Source organism: Somniosus microcephalus, chromosome 10 (assembly GCF_052327205.1).
Source record: "Somniosus microcephalus isolate GS21.2 chromosome 10, FLI_Smic_1.0, whole genome shotgun sequence".
NCBI classification, from domain to species: domain Eukaryota; kingdom Metazoa; phylum Chordata; class Chondrichthyes; order Squaliformes; family Somniosidae; genus Somniosus; species Somniosus microcephalus.
In genome coordinates this window covers 233,408,685-233,425,078 of record NC_140996.1, presented here as the reverse complement: position 1 = coordinate 233,425,078, position 16,394 = coordinate 233,408,685, and the positions used below count along the sequence as shown (strand labels likewise).

General features: G+C 48.9%; 1 protein-coding gene across 5 annotated transcripts in view; it reads right to left on the bottom strand.

Annotated features, from left to right (window-relative positions):
* The window catches only part of LOC147112167 (nuclear mitotic apparatus protein 1-like), a 97,912-nt gene extending 81,539 nt beyond the window's left edge, over positions 1–16,373 (bottom strand). For 2 of the 5 annotated variants that reach the window (XM_085999773.1, XM_085999777.1), the window contains exons 1-2: positions 16,278–16,373; positions 4,434–4,533 (exon numbers count right to left, since the gene is read on the bottom strand). The gene's annotated coding sequence lies outside the window, so the exon portion shown is untranslated. The remainder of the gene's footprint in view (positions 1–4,433; positions 4,534–16,277) is intronic. The other 3 variants (XM_085999775.1, XM_085999781.1, XM_085999772.1) reach the window with 2 other exon arrangements.
* Between the last annotated feature and the right edge of the window lie 21 nt (positions 16,374–16,394).

The following is a 16,394-nucleotide window of genomic DNA, read 5'->3' as shown; positions in this document are numbered from 1 at the left end:
ATAGAGTAATACAGCACGGATAGAGGCCCTTCGGCCCATCGTGTCCGCGCCGGCCATCAAGCCCTGTCTAATCTAATCCCATATTCCAGCATTTGGCCCGTAGCCTTGTATGCTATGGCATTTCAAGTGCACATCCAAATGCTTCTTAAATGTTGTGAGGGTTTCTGCCTCCACAACCCTTTCAGGCAGTGAGTTCCAGACTCCAACCACCCTCTGGGTGAAAAAGTTCTTTCTCAAATCCCCTCTAAACCTCCCGCCCTTTACCTTGAATCTATGCCCCCTAGTTATTGACCCCTCTACTAAGGGAAAAAGCTCCTCAGCATCCATCCTATCTATGCCCCTCATAATTTTGTACACCTCAATCATGTCCCCCCTCAGCCTTCTCTGCTCCAAGGAAAACAAACCCAACCTGCCCAGTCTCTCTTCATAGCTGAAGCGCTCCAGCCCTGGTAACATCCTGGTGAACCTCCTCTGCACCCTCTCTAACGCGATCACATCCTTCCTGTAGTGTGGCGACCAGAACTGCACACAATATTCCAGCTGTGGCCTAACCAGTGTTTTATACAGCTCCATCATAACCTCCTTGCTCTTATATTCAATGCCTCGGCTAATGAAGGCAAGTATCCCATATGCCTTTTTTACCACCTTATCCACCTGTTCCGCCGCCTTCAGGGATCTGTGTACTTGCACACCCAGATCCCTCTGACCCTCCGTCTTGCCTAGGGTCTTTCCATTCATTGTGTATTCCTTTGCCTTGTTAGTCCCCCCAAAGTGCATCACCTCGCACTGTTCCGGGTTAAATTCCATTTGCCACTGTTCCGCCCATCTGACCAACCCATCTATATCGTCCTGCAGACTGAGGCTACCCTCCTCGCTATTTACCACCCTACCAATTTTTGTATCATCCGCGAACTTACTGATCATACCCTTTACATTCATATCCAAGTCATTAATGTAGACCACAAACAGCAAGGGACCCAGCACCGATCCCTGTGGTACCCCACTGGCCACAGGCTTCCAGTCACAAAAACAACCTTCGACCATCACCCTCTGCCTTCTGCCACTAAGCCAGTTTTGTATCCAATGTGCCAAGGCCTAGTGGTAGGGGGTTTGATAGTTAGGGGAGCAGACAGGTGTCTCTGCAGCCGTAGACGTGACTCCAGGATGGTATGTTGCCTCCCTGGTGCCAGGGTCAAGGATGTCACTGAGCAGCTGCAGGACACTCTGAGGGGGGAGGGTGAACAGCCAGAGGTCGTTGTCCATATCGGTACCAACAACATAGGCAGAAAGAAGGATGAGGTCCTGCAGGCAGACTATAGGGGGCTAGGAGAGAGATTAAAAAGCAGGACCTCAAAAGGTAGTAATCCCCGGATTACTCCTGGTGCCATGTGCTAGTGAGTACAGGAATAGGAGGATAGAACAGATGAATGCGTGGCTGGAGAGATGGTGCAGGAGGGAGGGCTTTCGATTCCTGAGGCATTGGGACCGTTTCTGGGGAAGGTGGGACCTGTACAAGCCGGACGGGTTACACCTCAACAGAGCCGGGACCAATATTCTCGTGGGGAGGTTGGTTAGTGCTGTTGGGGAGGGTTTAAACTAGCTTGGCAGGGGGATGGGCACCAGCATATAGGAGTAGAAAAGAGGAAGAAGGTGCATAAAAGAGTGAGTGTGTTGGGTAGTACTAGAGAAGAAAGTAGTAGAGGCGGTAGTAGTACTATATTAGATAGGAGCAAACTAAGAAAGACTATGAAAAATTCAAAAATGGGTTTAGAATGCATGTACGTAAACGCACAAAGTGTGGTGAATAAGGTTGGTGAGCTACAAGCACAATTAGCCGTGTGGCAATATGATGTTGTGGCAATAACAGAAACGTGACTTAAAAACGGTGAGGACTGGGCACTTAATATTCAAGGTGTTCAGAAAAGATAGGGAAGGAAAATAGGGAGGTGGGTGGCAGTGCTGATAAAGGAAGACATTGTAATGTTGGAAAGGGAGGATGTTCTTGAGGGGACAAGGACAGAATCCATTTGGTTAGAGTTGAGGAGCAAAAAGGGTATGATCACGCTATTGGGGGTATTCTACAGGCCTCCAAATAGTGAGAGGGAGGTAGAGGAGCAACTCTGCAGGGAAACTGCATAGATATGCAAGAGCTATAGAGTGGTGATATTGGGGGACTTTAATTACCCAAATATCGATTGGGATAATGCTAGGGTAAAGGGAAAGGGGGAGGAATTTCTGAAATGTGTTCAGGAGAATTTCCTTGACGAGTATGTTCTTGGCCCAACTAGGAAGGAGGCATTGCTGGATCTGGTGCTGGGGAATGAGGTGGGCCAGGTTGACCAAGTGTCTGTGGGAGAACACTTGGGTACGAGTGATCATCGTATCATAGATTTGGATTAGCAATGGAGAGGAGCAAGGAACAATCTAGAGTGGAACTTCTAAACTGGAATAGGGCTAACTTCAATGGGATGCGAAAGGATCTAGCCAGGGTAAAATGGAACCAAAGACTGACAGGAAAAACTGTAACGGAACAATGGGTGATCTTTAAGGAGGAGATGTTCCAAGTACAGGCTAGGTACATTCCAACAAGAGGGAAGGGGAAGGGAACCAAAGCAAGGGCTCCTTGGATGATGAGGGAGGTAGAGAAGATGATGAAACAAAAAAAGAGGGTGTATGATGCATGTCAGGTGAATTCTTCGAGGGAGAACCAGACCAAATACAGTAAGTTGAGAGGGGAAGTGAAGATGAAAATACGATTGGCAAAGAGAGAATATGAGAGTAGAATGGCGGTTAACATAAAAGGGAACCCAAAAATCTTCTACCGGCATGTAAACAGTAAGCGGGTATTAAGAAGAAGGGACCTATTAGAGACAAAGAAGGTGATATAGGCTTAGAGGCGCAGGTGTTAGAAATCAGGGGTGTTCAAAATGTATACGGTTGTGCAGATAAAGCTGTGACGTGAGTAATGCTGTATTGTAATGGAACTAGAGACGGAAAGTCTCTCAGACTAGTATTAGAATAATTAGTTAGATGCGTAGAATCTGCCTGTGTTTTGGTTCCCTGCGGATGTTATAGCGTTCTGCAGTGTCACTGTCATAAATAATCTTGTTTTCAAGTTAGGATTTCAACCTTGTTTATGTTTCTCTAAATGGACCAACCAAGGCCCAACGTTATATTTTTCCATTACTGCTAATAACCATATTATAATGCTAAGTTAGGATTTTGACTTTGTTTAAGAAAACTGCTTTAAAATGCATAACTTAACCAGTGTATGGGAACAGAGTAGAAGATATCTTTGGGAATTTAATGATTCATTCCATGGTACAATAGTCTGATATTGAAAGAGTTAGTTTTGTATAGATCAAGCAGCATGAACAGCGTGAACATAAATAACTGATAACAAGTAGTTACGAACATCTGATGGCCAAGAATGGCATGTCCAACTCCAAACTAGGGAGGATAGGGACAAGAGAGATAAGACACAAATTCCAAAGGAAGAACCTTCAGAAAGATTAAACAATAAGACAAATTGAATGAGGTTTTGGAGCAACCTCTATAGGTTAAATGGTCTTGTCAATAACTTGGCCTCAGGCCCACCCCTAAAAAAGAGAATAAAAGTGACACCCCGAGTGCTTGCCCACAGAGACGGTGGCGGGGAGAGCCAGACAGAAGTTGGGCTGGTCAAACGCTCTTTTGAGAGTGATCCCATCTGTCCGATTGGGACCGGTACCAGCTACTTGTCACGGTCGTATGTTTTTGCTGTATAAGTAGCATGTTATAATCCGTCTTAAGAACATAAGAAATAGGAGCAGGAGTAGGCCATTCGGCCCTTCGAGCCTGCTCCGCCATTCAATGAGATCATGGCTGATCTTCTGCTTCAACTCCATTCACCGGCCCTATCGCCATATCCCTTGATGCCTTTACTAGTCAGAAATCTATCGACTTCTGTTTTGAATATACCCAATGACTGAGCCTCCACAGCCCTCTGGGGTAGAGAATTCCAAAGATTCACCACCCTCTGTGAGAAGAAATTTCTTTTCATCTCAGTCCTGAATGGCCTACCCTTTATCCTGAGGCTGTGGCCCCTGGTTCTAGACTCCCCAGCCAAGGGAAACATTCTCCCAGCATCCACCCTATCAAGCCCTGTAATAATTTTGTATGCTTCAATGAGATCCCCTCTCATTCTTCTGAATTCAAGAGAATACAGGCCTAGTTTACTCAATCTCTTCTCATATGACAGTCCCGCCATCCCAGGAATCAATCTCGTGAACCTTTGTTGCACTCCCTCTGTGGCAAGTATATCCTTCCTTAGCTGCCCGGGCCCCAAGCTCTGGAATTCCCTCCCTAAACCTCTCCGCCTCTCTCTCTCTCTCTCTCCTCCTTTAAGACGCTGTTTAAAACCTGCCTCTTTGACCAAGCTTTTAGTCACCCACCTCTTCTTTGCCTCGGTGTCAATTTTTGACTGATAACACTCCGGTGCGGCGCCTTCGGATGTTTTCTTCTCTTAAAGATGTTAAAGTGCGAGGTTATCCACTTTGGCAGGAAAAGTAAACAAGCAAACTATTATTTAAATAGAGAGAGATTACAAAATGCTACAGTTCAGAGGGACCTGGGGGTCCTTGTGCATGAAACACAAAAAGTTAGCATGCAGGTACAGCAAATAATCAAAAAGGCAAATGGAATGTTGGCCTTTATTTCAAGGGGGATGGAGTATAAAAACAGGGAAGTCCTGCTACAACTGTACAAGGTATTGGTGAGACCACACCTTGAGTACTGCGTACAGTTTTGGTCTCCTTATTTAAGGAAGGATATACTTGCATTGGAGGCAGTTCAGAGACGATTCACTAGGTTAATTCCAGAGATGAGGGGTTTGACTTATGAGGAAAGGTTGAGCAGGCTGGGCCTATACTCATTGGACTTTAGAAGAATGAGAGGTGATCTTATTGAAACATATCAGATACTGAGGGGGCTCGACAAGGTAGATGCAGAGAGGATGTTTCCCCTCGTGGGGAAATCTAGAACGCGGGGGGCATAGTTTCAGAATAAAGGGATTGGGAGCAGTTTAGGATTCAGCAAAGGAGGACAAAGGGATTAATTAAGAGGGGGAAAATAGAGTATCAGAGTAAGCTGGCAGGGAACATAAAAACTGACTGTAAAAGCTTCTATAGATATGTGAAGGGAAAAAGATTGGTGAAGTCAAGCGTAGGTCCCTTGCAGTCAGAATCAGGGGAATTTATAATGGGGAACAAAGAAATGGCAGACCAATTAAATACATAATTTGGTTCTGTCTTCACAAAGGAGGACACAAATAACCTCCCAGAGATGTCAGGAACATAGGGTCTAATGAGAGGGAGGAACTGAAAGAAATCAGTATTTGTAGGGAAATGGTGTTAGGGAAATTGATGGGATTGAAGGCCGATAAATCCCCAGGGCCTGATAATCTACATCCTAGGGTACTTAAGGAAGTGGCCCTAGAAATAATAGATGCATTGCTGATCATCTTCCAAAATTCGATAGACTCTGGAACAGTTCCCATGGATTGGAGGGTAGCTAATGTAACCCCACTATTCAAAAAAGGTGGTAGAGAGAAAACGGGGAATTACAGACCAGTGAGCCTGACATCGGTAGTGGGGAAAATGCTACAGTCCATTAAAAAGATATAATAGCAGAGCACTTGGGAAACAGTGACAGGATCGGACAAAGTCAACATGGATTTACAAAAGGTAAATCGTGCTTGACTAATCTACTGGAATTTTTTGAGGATGTAACTGGTAGAATAGATAAGGGAGAACCAGTGGACGTGGTGTCTTTGGACTTTCAGAAGGCTTTTGATAAGGTCCCGCATAAGAGATTAGCGTGTAAAGTTAAGGCACATGGGATTGGGGGCAAGGTACTGACGGATAAAGAACTGGTTGGCAGACAGGAAGCAAAGAGTTGGAATAAACGGGTCTTTTTCCGAGTGGCAGGCAGTGACTAGTGGGGTACCGCAGGGATCGGTCCTAGGACCCCAGCTATTCACAATATATATTAGTGATCTAGACGCAATATCTCCAAGTTTGCAGATGACACAAAGCTGGGTGGGCGTGTGTGCTGTGAGGAGGATGCCGAGAAACTCCAGTATGATTTGGACAGGTTGTGTGATTGGGCATAAGCATGGCAGATGCAGTATAATATGGATAAATGCGAGGTTATCCACTTTGGTGGCAAAAACAGGAAGGCAGATTATCTGAACGGCAATAGATTGGGAGAAGGGGAAGTGCAACGAGACCTGGGTGTCCTTGTGCACCAGTCGCTGAAGGTAAGCATGCAGGTCCAGCAGGCGGTTAAGGCGGCAAATGGTATGTTGGCCTTCATAGCGAGAGGATTCGAGTACAGGAGCAAGGATGTCTTGCTGCAGTTGTACAGGGCCTTGGTGAGATCACACCTTGAGTATTGTGTGCAGTTTTGGTCACCTTATCTGAGGAAGGATGTTCTTGCCATGGAGGGAGTGCAGTGAAAATTCACCAGACTGATATCTGGGATGGCAGGAATGACGTATGAGCAGAGATTGGGTCGATTGAGCTTATATTCGCTGGAGTTTAGAAGAATGAGAGGGGACCTCATTGAAACTTATAAAATTCTAACAGGACTAGACAGACTAGATGCAGGAAGGATGCTCCCGGTGGTGGGGGAGTCCAGAACCGGGGTGCCACGTGCTAGTGAGTATAAGAATAGGAGGATAGAGCAGATGAATGCGTGGCTAAAGAGTTGGTGCAGGAGGGAGGGCTTTGGTTTGCTGGATCACTGGGCCTGCTTCTGGGGAAGGTGGGACTTGTACAAGTCGGACGGGTTGCACCTGAACCAGAGCGGGACAAATATCCTTGCGGGGAGGTTTGCTAGCACTGTTCGGGGGGGTTTAAACTAAAATGGCAGGGGGTTGGGAACCTGAGCAGGGAGACAGAGGAAAGGGAAACAGGGATAAAAGCAAAAGATAGGAAGGAGAAAAACAAAAGTGGCAGTCAGAGAAATCAACGGTTTAAATCAAACGTGGCCACAGTAAATAATAATTCTAATAGGTCTAAGAGCATTAAAAAAACAAGCCTGAAGGCTTTGTGCCTTAATGCGAGGAGCATTTGTAATAAGGTGGACAAATTGGCTGCGCAAATAGAGGTAAATGAATATGATTTGGTTGGGATTACGGAAACGTGGCTCAAGGATGGCCAAGACTGGGAACTCAACATCCAGGGGTATTCGATATCCAGGAAAGATAGGCAAAAAGGAAAGGGAGGTGGGGTAGCATTACTGGTTAAAGAAGGGATTAATACAATTGTAATGAAGGATGTTAGCTCTGATGATGTGGCATCTGTATGGGTAGAATTGAGAAATACTAAGGGGGAAAAAAACATTAGTGGGAGTGGTATATAGACCTCCCAACAGTAACGCAGAGGTTGGGGATGGCATTAAAAGGGAAATTAAAGAAGCGTGCAATAAGGGCACAGCAGTCATCATGGGTGACTTTAATCTACATATAGATTGGGCCAACCAAATTAGTAACAACACTGTGGAGGAGGAATTCCTGGAGTGTGTACGGGATGGTTTCCTGGACCAATATGTCGAGGAACCAACCAGAGATCAGGCCATCTTAGACTGGGTATTATGTAACGAGAAAGGATTAATTAGCAATCTTGTTGTGCGAGGCTCCTTGGGTCAGAGCGGTCATAATATGATCGAATTCTTCATTAAGATGGAGAATGAAGTAGTTGACTCAGAGACTAGGGTCCTCAATTTAAATAAAGGAAACTACGATGGTCTGAGGAGCGAGTTGGGTAGGATCGATTGGGGAATGGCACTCAAAGGGTTGACAGTGGATAGGCAATGGCAAACATTCAAAGACCGAATGGATGAGCTACAGAATTTGTTCATCCCAGTTTGGCATAAAAATAAAACAAAAAAGGTGACTCAACCGTGGCTAACAAGGGAAATTAGGGATAGCATAAGATCCAAGGAGACGACATATAAATTGGCCAGAAAAAGCAATAATCCTGAGGATTGGGAGCAGTTTAGGATTCAACAAAGGAGGACAAAGGTGTTAATTAAGAAAGGGAAAATAGAATATGAGAGTAAGCTTGCAGGGAACATAAAAACTGACTGTAAAAGCTTTTATAGATATGTGAAGAGAAAAAGATCGGTGAAGTCAAGCGTAGGTCCCTTACAGTCAGAATCAGGGGAATTTATAATGGGAAACAAAGAAATGGCAGACCAACTAAATTCATACTTTGGTTCTGTCATCACAAAGGAGGACACAAATAACCTCCCAGCGATGCCGGGGAACATAGGGCCTGATGAAAGGATGGAACTGAAAGTATTGGTAGGGAAATGGTGTTAGGAAAATTGATGGGACTGAAGGCCGATAAATCCCCAGGGCCTGATAATCTACATCCCAGGGTGCTTAAGGAAGTAGCCCTAGAAATAGTAGATGCATTGCTGGTCATCTTCCAGAACTCGATAGACTCTGGAACAGTACCCATGGATTGGAGGGTAGCTAATGTTACCCCACTAGTCAAAAAAGGTGGTAGAGAAAAAGCGGGGAATTATAGACCGGTAAGCCTGACATCGGTAGTGGGGAAAATGCTAGAATCTATTATAAAAGATGTAATAGCAGAGCACTTGGTAATCAGTGACAGGATCGGACAAAGTCAACATGGATTTACAAAAGGTAAATCATGCTTGACTAATCTACTGGAATTTTTTGAGGATGTAACTGGTAAAATAGATAAGGGAGAACCAGTGGATGTGGTGTATTTGGACTTTCAGAAGGCTTTCGATAAGGTCCCACCTAAGAGATTAGCGTGCAAAATTAAGGCACATGGGATTGGGGGCAAGGTATTGACTTGGATAGAGAACTGGTTGGCGGACAGAAAGCAAAGAGTTGGAATAAACGGGTCGTTTTCCGAGTGGCAGGCAGTGACTCGTGGGGTACCGCAAGGATCGGTCCTAGGACCCCAGCTGTTCACAATATATATTAATGATCTGGACGAGGGAATTGGATGTAATATCTCCAAATTTGCAGATGACACAAAGCTGGGTGGGAGGGTAAGCTGTGAGGAGGATGTCGTGAAACCAGTACGATTTGGACAGATTGGGCAGAAACATGGCAAATGCACTATAATGTGGATAAATGTGAGGTTATCCACTTTGGTGGCAAAAACAGGAAGGCAGATTATTTGAATGGCAATAGATTGGGAGAAGGGGAAGTGCAGAGAGACCTGGGTGTTCTTGTGCACCAGTCGCTGAAGGTAAGCATGCAGGTGCAGCAGGCGGTTAAGGCGGCAAATGGTATGTTGGCCTTCGTAGCAAGAGGGTTCGAGTACAGGAACAAGGATGTCTTGCTACAGTTGTACAGGGCCTTGGTGAGACCGCACCTTGAGTATTGTGTGCAGTTTTGGTCGCCTTACCTGAGGAAGGACGTTCTTGCCATGGAAGGAGTGCAGCGAAGATTCACCTGGGATGGCAGGAATGACGTATGAGGAGAGATTGTGTCGATTGGGATTATACTCACTGGAGTTTAGAAGATTGAGAGGGGATCTCATCGAAACCTATAAAATTCTGTCAGGCCTGGACAGACTAGATGCAGGAAGGATGTTTATGATGGCCGGGAGTCCAGAACCAGGGGTCATAGTCTAAGGATAAGGGGTAAGCCATTTAGGGCTGAAATGAGGAGGAATTTCTTCACCCAGAGAGTGGTGAACCTGTGGAATTCTCTACCACAGAAGGCAGTTGAGGCCAATTCATTAAATATATTCAAGAAGGAGTTAGATATATTTCTTAAGGCTAAAGGGATCAAGGGATATGCGGAGAAAGCAGGGACCGGGTACTGAATTTGGATGATCAGCCATGATCTCATTGAATGGCGGAGCGGGCTCGAGGGGCCGAATGGCCTACTCCTGCTCCTATCTTCTATGTTTCTTTTAGAACGGAGATGAGGAGGAATTTTTTCCTCAGAGGGTCGTGAATCTGTGGAATTCTCTGCCCCAGAAAGCTGTGGAGGCTGGGTCATTAAATACATTTAGGGTGGAGATAGACAGATTTTTGCAAGATAAGGGAGTGAAGGGTTATGGGGAGCGGGCTGGGAAGTAGCTTTGAGCCCAAGATCAGCCACGATCTTAGTGAATGGCGCAGCAGGTTCAAGGGGCCAAGTGGCCTATTCCTGCTCCTATTTCTTATGTTCTTATATAAATGCAGGTTGCTGTAATGTTCATGCTATTAACTCATGGCATTGGAGGGTGGACATGGTGGTCCCTGACCCCCTCACCTTTGTGAGCAAGCTCCTAGTAGTGGCCTAGCCTCTCCCTATCACTTCACCGCATTGTGAGGGAGGTAGAGGATGTATTTGTGAGGGCTTGCGAGCACGGTCCCACGTGTTGTCAGCATGCCATTGAGAGAAGGCTTTGTGCTGCCCTAAGTAAATAAATACTTGTATTTATGAAATAACAACAGAAAATGCTGGAAAAGCTCAGCAGGTCAGGCAACATCCGTGGAGAGAAATTTGAGTTGACATTTCGGGTCGAAACCCTTCTTCAAAACTGGAAAGAAAAGAAAATAGATCGAAGTCAGGGCTGCGATTGGACTCTGGTTTCGAATACCTTTTATTGTCTCTGACTTCTTTTGTCCAATCGCAGCTCTGCCTTCGATCTATTTTCTTTTCTTTCCAGTTTTGAAGAAGGGTTTCGACCCGAAACGTCAACTCAAATTTCTCTCCACGGATGTAGCCTGACCTGCTGAGTTTTTCCAGCATTTTCTGTTGTTATTTCGGATTTCCAGCATCTGCAGTATTTTGCTATCGTACTAGTGTTTGGTTCACTGCCACACCTCTTCTAGGAATGCCTACCTTGAAGAAGTTCTGCTCTTCTCTTCGACGGGATCTCCGTTTGGCTCTTCAACCTTGTTCATCTTCATTACTTTCAGTTTCCCTTCTCGTGTTTGATCTTCCTTTCCTCCCCCCCGCCCCCCTTTCCTTTTGTTTCTCTCAACCACCTGGCAACTATCTCTTATCCTGCCAGTACACTTCACACCTAATCTCAGCCGATTACCATCTCGTCTGGTTTCTAATACCTTTTATTGTCTCTTACTTCTTTTGTCCGATCGCAGCCCTGCCTTCGATCTATTTTCTTTTCTTTCCAGTTTTGAAGAAGGGTTTCGACCCGAAACGTCAACTCAAATTTCTCTCCACGGAATTTGCCTGACCTGCTGAGTTTTTCCAACATTTTCTGTTGTTATTTCGGATTTCCAGCATCTGCAGTATTTTGCTATCATACTTGTATTTATGTGTCGGGGATAGGGCTTGGGTGGGATGGCTGTCGGTGTAGGGACCGGGTGCTAGGGTTTGGATGATCAGCCATGATCTCGTTGAATGGCGGAGCAGGCTCGAAGGGCCGAATGGCCTACTCCTGCTCCTATCTTCTATGTTTCTATGAATGACTTAAAATGCTTTACATAATTTTGTTGGAGAAGATGGGGACAGCAGTTTCCCCATTCAGACCCTCAAGCCCGTTCTGCCATTCTATTAGATCATGGCATCGACTCCATTTACCCGCCTTGGCTCCATATCCCTTGCTACCCTTGCCTAAAAAATTCCATCGATCTCTGCCCTGATAATTTCAATTGAGATCCCGCCCCCGCCGTTCCAGCATCCACAGCCTATTGGGGGAGCGAGATTCAGATGTCCACAATGTGCGTGTGCGTGGAATGTCTCCTGGTTTCACTCCAAGACCTAACCTTAATGTCAGATAATATCGGCAACAGTATTGAAAAGAAAGACTTGCATTTTTAAAACGCTTTTCCTGACCTCAGGACGTCCCAAAGCGCTTTACAGCCAACGAAGTACTTTTTTGAAGTGCAGTCACTGTTGTGACGTGGGAAACGCGGCAGCCAATTTGTGCACAGCAAGCTCCCACAAACGGCAATGCGATAATGACCAGATAATGTTTTTGGTGATGTTGTTTGAGGGATAAGTATTGGCCCCAGGACACCAGGGAGAACTCCCCTGCTCTTCTTCGAAATAGTGTCATGGGATCTTTTACATCCACCGGAGAGCACAGACGGGGCCTCGGTTTAACGTCTCATTCAAAAGACGGCACCTCTGACAGTGCAGCGCTCCCTCAGTACTGCCCCTCCGACAGTGCGGCGCTCCCTCAGTACTGCCCCTCCGACAGTGCGGCGCTCCCTCAGTACTGCCCCTCCGACAGTGCGGCGCTCCCTCAGTACTGCCCCTCCCACAGTGCGGCGCTCCCTCAGTACCGCCCCTCCGACAGTGCGGCGCTCCCTCAGTACTGCCCCTCCGACAGTGCAGCACTCCCTCAGTGCTGCCCCTCCGACAGTGCAGCACTCCCTCAGTGCTGCCCCTCCGACAGTGCGGTGCTCCCTCAGTGCGGCGCTCCCTCAGTACTGTCCCTCCGACAGTGCGGCGCTCCCTCAGTACTGCCCCTCTGACTGTGCAGCGCTCCCTCAGTACTGCCCCTCCGACTGTGCTCCCTCAGTACTGCCCCTCCAACAGTGCGGCGCTCCCTCAGTACTGCCCCTCCGACAGTGCTCCCTCAGTACTACCCCTCCGACAGTGCAGCGCTCCATCAATACTGCACTGGAGTGTCAGCTTGGATTATGTGCTCAAGTCTCTGGACTGGGACTTGAACCCACGACCTTCTGACTCAGAAGTGAGAGTGATACCCGCGGAGTCACACCTGACACAGTCATAAGAAATAAGAACATAAGAAATAGGAGCAGGAGTCGGCCATTTGGCCCCTCGAGCCTGTTCCGCCATTCAGTAAGATCATGGCTGATCTTCGACCTCATCTCCACTTTCCCGCCCGATCCCCATATCCCTTGATTCCCTTAATATCCAAAAGTCTATCAATCTCAGTCTTGAATATACTCAACGACTGAGCCTCCACAGCCCTCTGGGGCAGAGAATTCCAAAGATTCACCACCCTCTGAGTGAAGAAATTTCTCCTCATCTCAGTCCTAAATGGCCGACCCCTTATTGAGACTGTGACCCCTGGTTCTAGACTCCCCAGCCAGGGGAAACATCCTCCCTGCATCTACCCTGTCGAGCCCTGGAAGAATTTTGTATGTTTCAATGAGATCACCTCTCATTCTTCTAAACTCTTGAGAATATAGGCCTAGTCTACTCAATCTCTCCTCATAGGACAATCCCCCCATCCCAGGAACCAGTCTGGTGAACCTTCGTTGCACTCCCTCTATGGCAAGTCTATCCCTCCTTAGGTAAGGAGACCAAAACTGTCCACAATACTCCCGGTGTGGTCTCACCAGGGCCCTATATAATTGCAGTAAGACGTCTTTACTCTTATACTCAAATCCTCTTGTAATAAAGGCCAACATACCATTTGCTTTCCTAATTGCTTGCTGTACCTGCATGTTAACTTTCAGTGATTCGTGTACAAGGACACCCAGGTCCCACTGAACACCAACATTTCCCAATCTCTCACCGTTTAAAAAATACCCTGCTTTTCCATTTTTCCAACCAAAGTGGATAACTTCACATTTCTCCACATTATATTGCATTTGCCATGTTCTTGCCCACTCACTTAGCCTGTCTATATCCCCTTGAAGCCTCCTTGCATCCTCCTCACAACTTACATTCCCACCCAGCTTTGTATCATCAGCAAACTTGGATATATTACAGGTTGTGAAAGGCGCTGTAGAAATGCAAGTCCTTCTTATTTACAACTGCAGACAGTTTGAACAATTCCACCAAAAGCCCCACTACTTTTCCATTCCATTCCCCAATGCTTGGATTCTTTCCCTTGTCTCATCGCTGTGAGTTCTGACAACGACTTTTAAGCAGAATATCAAAACTCACTGAAAACCTGAACCAACGCCGCCACATCACACACAGTTTAAATGCAAAAGCTGGCTTGTGTTTTTATTTTATAACAGTGCACTTTTTGGGGTCCAGTTTATATTTTAGAAGTTTCTGGACATATTTAAACAAACCCAGTGCCATGTTGAGACTCTAGACTTGCTCCGACAGAGGAGAGCAGCTCTAACACTACATACATGGTCTTCCAGCCCAGCCTTCACCCCCAGATCCGAACCCCTCTCCCAAGAATTAAAGGGTTTAGTTGTGGACCACCAGCCCAATCTCCCTTCCCCAGATATTAAAGGGATTAAAATCCCCAGCCCCGTCTCCCCCTGCTCCCTCTCCCAACTCCTCTACCCCCTCCTCCTCCTCCCCCCCAACTCCTCTACCCCCCAGCTCACCTCCACTCCCCCCCTTCCCAGCTCAGCTCCCCCCCCCTGCCCCAGCTCAGCTCCCCCCCCTGCCCAGCTCAGCTCACCCCCCCTTTCCCAGCTCACCCCCTTTCCCAGCTCAGCTCCCCCACTTTCCGAGCTCAGCTTCCCCCCCTTTCCCAGCTCAGCTCCCCCTTTCCCAGCTCAGCTTCCCCCCCCCCTTTCCCAGCTCAGCTTTCCCCCCCCTTTCCCAGCTCAGCTTTCCCCCCCCTTTCCCAGCTCAGCTTTCCTCCCCTTTCCCGGCTCAGCTTTCCCCCTCCTTTCCCGGCTCAGCTTTTCCCCCCCCTTTCCCAGCTCAGCTTTCCCCCCCCTTTCCCAGCTCAGCTTTCCCCCCCCCTTTCCCAGCTCAGCTTTCCCCCCCTTTCCCAGCTCAGCTTCCCCCCCTTTCCCAGCTCAGCTTCCCCCGCCTTTCCAACTCAGCTCCCCCCCCTTTCCAACTCAGCTTCCCCCCCCCTTTCCCAGCTCAGCTTCCCCCCCGCCTTTCCCAGCTCAAGCTTCCCCCCCCTTTCCCAGCTCAGCTTCCCCCCCCCTTTCCCAGCTCAGCTTCCCCCCCCCTTTCCCAGCTCAGCTTCCCCCCCCTTTCCCAGCTCAGCTTTCCCCCCCTTTCCCAGCTCAGCTTCCCCCCCCCTTTCCCAGCTCAGCTTCCCCCCCTTCCCAGCTCAGCTTCCCCCCCGCCTTTCCAACTCAGCTTCCCAACTCAGCTTCCCCCCCTTTCCAACTCAGCTTCCCCCCCCTTTCCCAGCTCAGCTTCCCCCGCCTTTCCCAGCTCAGCTTCCCCCCCCTTTCCCAGCTCAGCTTCCCCCCCCCCCTTTCCCAGCTCAGCTTCCCCCCCCCTTTCCCAGCTCAGCTTCCCCCCCCTTTCCCAGCTCAGCTTCCCCCCCCTTTCCCAGCTCAGCTTCCCCCCCCCTTTCCCAGCTCAGCTTCCCCCCCCCTTTCCTAGCTCAGCTTCCCCCCCCCTTTCCCAGCTCAGCTTCCCCCCCCCTTTCCCAGCTCAGCTTCCCCCCCCCTTTCCCAGCTCAGCTTCCCCCCCCCTTTCCCAGCTCAGCTTTCCCCCCCCTTTCCCAGCTCAGCTTTCCCCCCCCTTTCCCAGCTCAGCTTTCCCCCCCCCTTTCCCAGCTCAGCTTTCCCCTCCCTTTCCCAGCTCAGCTTGCCCCCCCCTTTCCCAGCTCAGCTTCCCCCCCCTTCCCAGCTCAGCTTTCCCCCCCTTTCCCAGCTCAGCTTCCCCCCCCTTTCCCAGCTCAGCTTTCCCCCCCCCCTTTCCCAGCTCAGCTTTCCCCCCCCCTTTCCCAGCTCAGCTTCCCCCCCCCCTTTCCCAGCTCAGCTTTCCCCCCCCCTTTCCCAGCTCAGCTTTCCCCCCCCCCTTTCCCAGCTCAGCTTTCCCCCCCCCTTTCCCAGCTCAGCTTTCCCCCCCCTTTCCCAGCTCAGCTTTCCCCCCCCCCTTTCCCAGCTCAGCTTTCCCCCCCCCCCCTTTCCCAGCTCAGCTTTCCCCCCCCTTTCCCAGCTCAGCTTTCCCCCCCCCCTTTCCCAGCTCAGCTTTCCCCCCCCCTTTCCCAGCTCAGCTTTCCCCCCCTTTCCCAGCTCAGCTTCCCCCCCCCCTTTCCCAGCTCAGCTTCCCCCCCCCTTTCCCAGCTCAGCTTTCCCCCCCCTTTCCCAGCTCAGCTTTCCCCCCCCCTTTCCCCAGCTCAGCTTTCCCCCCCCCTTTCCCAGCTCAGCTTTCCCCCCCCCCTTTCCCAGCTCAGCTTTCCCCCCCCCCTTTCCCAGCTCAGCTTTCCCCCCCCCTTTCCCAGCTCAGCTTTCCCCCCCCCCTTTCCCAGCTCAGCTTTCCCCCCCCTTCCCAGCTCAGCTTTCCCCCCTCCTTTCCAGCTCAGCTTCTCCCCCCCTTTCCCAGCTCAGCTTTTCCCCCCCCTTTCCCAGCTCAGATTCCCCCTTTCCCAGCTCAGCTCCCCTCTTTGATTCCCTCACTTCATCACAGAACCGCCAATGTCTCTTACCGAGCGGGCTTGGGCCCTCGATCCCCGGGCCGCCGAATCCCGGGCCTGGGACTAGGCCGCCGATCCTCGGGGTCGATTATTTTCCGCCGTCACGGAACGTTTCCCCTCACAGGGCTC